Genomic DNA, 3,382 nt, shown 5'->3' with positions numbered 1-3,382 from the left:
GACCACGCATCTGCAGCGGCGCCCTTTGTGTTTGTGCATTTTGTTTGTGTTTTGTTTCCGTGCTGCCCATGTCCCCCGCACCGTCTTCCTCTCCCTTTCTCTCGTTTCGTCATCTCCTTTTGTGCCCCATCCTTCCTTACCATACTAGTTTTCCCCTCTTTTTTCTTTTATTTCTATTTTTCTTGCTTCCTCACCGAATATTGTCCCTGTCTGCTCTCCGCACCCCTATCTTTATTTTTATTTTTGTTCAATTTTTTAACTGTTGTTGCTATTTGTTTGTTACACTCCTTTCTCCCTCCTCTGCAGCTCACAAACTTAAAACGTCCATCTGACGCGAGACCACTACAGTCCTGAAGAAGACCGCACTGCGGTCGAAATGTTGATAAATAAGTGTGTCTTTGTAGAAGTTCCCACTTCTCTTAAATCTTTATTCTGCGGAGCCAACGCAACCTATATATATATATATATATACATATATTAAGGAAGCCAACAGTCACCGAAATCAAGGTGCATAAGGGAATGTTTCTTTTTTTTTAATATCCAGTGCCAATGAATTAGTTTTCTTTAAAGAAAATTACTTATAAAGCAGCAGAAAAAACAACCATACCGCCGGTGGGATATATATATATATATATATATATATATATATATATATATATATATATATATATATATATATATATATATATATATATATATATATATATATATATATATATATATATATATATATATATGTGTGTGTGTGTGTGTGTGTGTGTATAACTGCTCCTACGAACGGTAATACGAAGATGTCGTGGAAGGGAGAGGACTGAAAATTTTTGTATCTTAAATGAGCAGCTGCACTGCAGAGAACACATGTTTAATTCATTCGGGAAGAACGGCACACTGCTATTCGTGCAGAAAATGCTCAGCTCTCAAATTACTGTACGTTGGCCGCCGATTTAACTTATCGGGACCGAGCTAGGTGAGCACAAAATTTGCAGCACGCCAAATCTTCAGAGGTATGCTTTTGGAACGCTTCCGGGCAAGCATAAGTAAATGAGCTATACCTATCGGATACTTTATACATCAAAAATGTACGCAGCTGCGAGCGTACTACTGGGGCAGGTAAAAGTTCTGGTTGTTATAAGCTGCATTAAACAGCGGTAAAGAATGAATGAGAAAACAGTTTAGTCTTACAACTGCCCTTCGTTCGTAGCTGCAGTGGAGACAGTAGAGCTCGAATGAAATGTAAATAATGCTGCAGCGAAATCAGTGTGATTCGTTTCCTTAATTTCTTAAATCTCATGGTCTTGACTCTACCGCCTTTTTCATACCGAATTTAGCGGCACAGATTAAGAAGAAGCATTTGCGTTTTCAAAAAGCATATGAAGTAGACTACATTTCAATAAAATGTTTACGCATGGCATGAGTCAGTGGCGAGGTACACCACCACCTGATAGTATATTATGGTTTAATATGATCAAACAAACCAGAGCTTCAAGTTCATCCTTTTTCTTTCTTAAACTAGATATCCAAACAGCCGACCAACTGATTTTCCTAGGGTGCCTTGCTCAACTGGTCCCTGAGGTAACCGGCCCTACGGCCGCATCTTTTATTTCTTTTACGCGCAGAAATTAACGCAACAAACAGTCGCTGAATAAAGCGCCCGTTTCGATTTCCTAATAAAAATATCATAGACGACTGAAATTCTTGCGGTTATTGTATACAGAAATTCGATCTTTCAATAGTGCTTTTTACTACGTATGTGCACATACGACACCGCAGAAGAAGTTTTCGCAGAGTCAATTTCCTTATAAGCTTCCTGCATATTTTGTCTTTTCCGCACTTAAGTGTTCTAAATTGGCGGGCTCACTATTGCAGGAATAACGAAGTGTTCTTATTCTAAGCTAGCATGTCAAGCGTCAAACACTAAAAATAGCTGTTCTGCTTTTTCATTAATGAGCTGAGGGAATGCCGCAATTCTAAAACCACATTATTTCTTGTTAAGAGCCTTCTTACAAAGAAGTGCGCGTGATTAAGAATGTCTTGTTGAATGATTAAATGGCCAAAACATAAACACTAATTAACACGAGAAGCCTGCAGAAAATCCACACTGCCAGAGGAACGTCATTGCAATCCTACTTGCGGTCACTTTAGTGTAACATGGCTTGAAAGGAGTGTAAAGACAAGATACGCAAGGCGTGAAAGGTATTACCTGTTTTTTTTTATCCTGTAGAGTTACTAACGTGTTGAATTTAATTACGGAGTTTATATAAACGTTTTCAAAGCACCCTATTATTGAAACTGATAAGTTTTAAACCGCCGTTAGGTTGGTACTTATTCCAAAGCTACCGACGAAAGAATTTCGCCAGGGGAGCGACTTTCCGGGATCATATGAGTAAACAGGGCCAGCTCTTGTAGCTTTTATGGCTTTAGTCCCAAAGTGATGAGATCAAAGGAAATTTCATTAAATTGAATGCAGTCCGGGCGTGATCGAATAAAGCCATGACAGGACTAACGCATACAGAATAATGCTATTTTTTTTTACGGCGGTTTCTAAATTCCTAACATTCAGCGACATTTGGTAGAGCAAGGTTGGAAGGTTTGAGCTCTGGATATCTCGTACCCAGCTTGTCCACTATACGGAGACGCCCAGGCTCACACTACATGACGCACAAGAAGCGTCGCGTGGTTTTGTCGACTACAGCTGTTCAAAATTAGAATTTCCACATTTTTTGAAGGTGCTATCGATTAACACTATTTACTTGCTATCTTGATTTAATTGCTTTAATTGCTATTTAAATAACTCAAATTTTCAGATAAAATTAATGTTTAGTATTTATTACTTTGGACTAGAAAAATACAGGAAAACCAGACACATCACTGTAAATAGCACTAGGCAAGAGCACCGCGTCTTTTTTAAGCTCGGCTAGCTTAAAAGGTGGCCCCTGATCAGATGCACAACGTGGCTGCCTCAGACTGTGGATCGAAGCTTTCGGGTATGGAACTGAAGAAGAGGTGTAGCACGCAGGGTTTGGCGAGGCCTACCCGCTTGGCAAAGCGGGTTACTGATGGGTGGTCATAGCATTCCACCTCTTCATAGGTAGCGCAGAGAAGAGGCAGGGCTGATCCGAAGTACCATGGTTTCTATTAGATTGAATATAAGTACCTCCGCCTCAGTGAGGATAAGTGAATGGACCGTAGATCCAAGAATGGAGTCAAAGTCGACGAAACATTCACTGGGGAGAAAAGGTGTTTTGCCATGGAGTGCCAGTGCAAACTGGCGGCCTCCAGTTTTCAGGTTGAGCAGCTGTGCCCGGGCCACATGAGGACACAAAAAAAGTGCGTCAGAAGACTTACAGATGATTTCATAACGATTAGGACTTAATACAAGCCG

The sequence above is a fragment of the Amblyomma americanum genome, chromosome 11 (genome assembly GCF_052857255.1).
Source record: "Amblyomma americanum isolate KBUSLIRL-KWMA chromosome 11, ASM5285725v1, whole genome shotgun sequence".
Classification (NCBI taxonomy): Eukaryota; Metazoa; Arthropoda; class Arachnida; order Ixodida; family Ixodidae; genus Amblyomma; species Amblyomma americanum.
Note: the sequence above shows the minus strand (reverse complement) of the source record.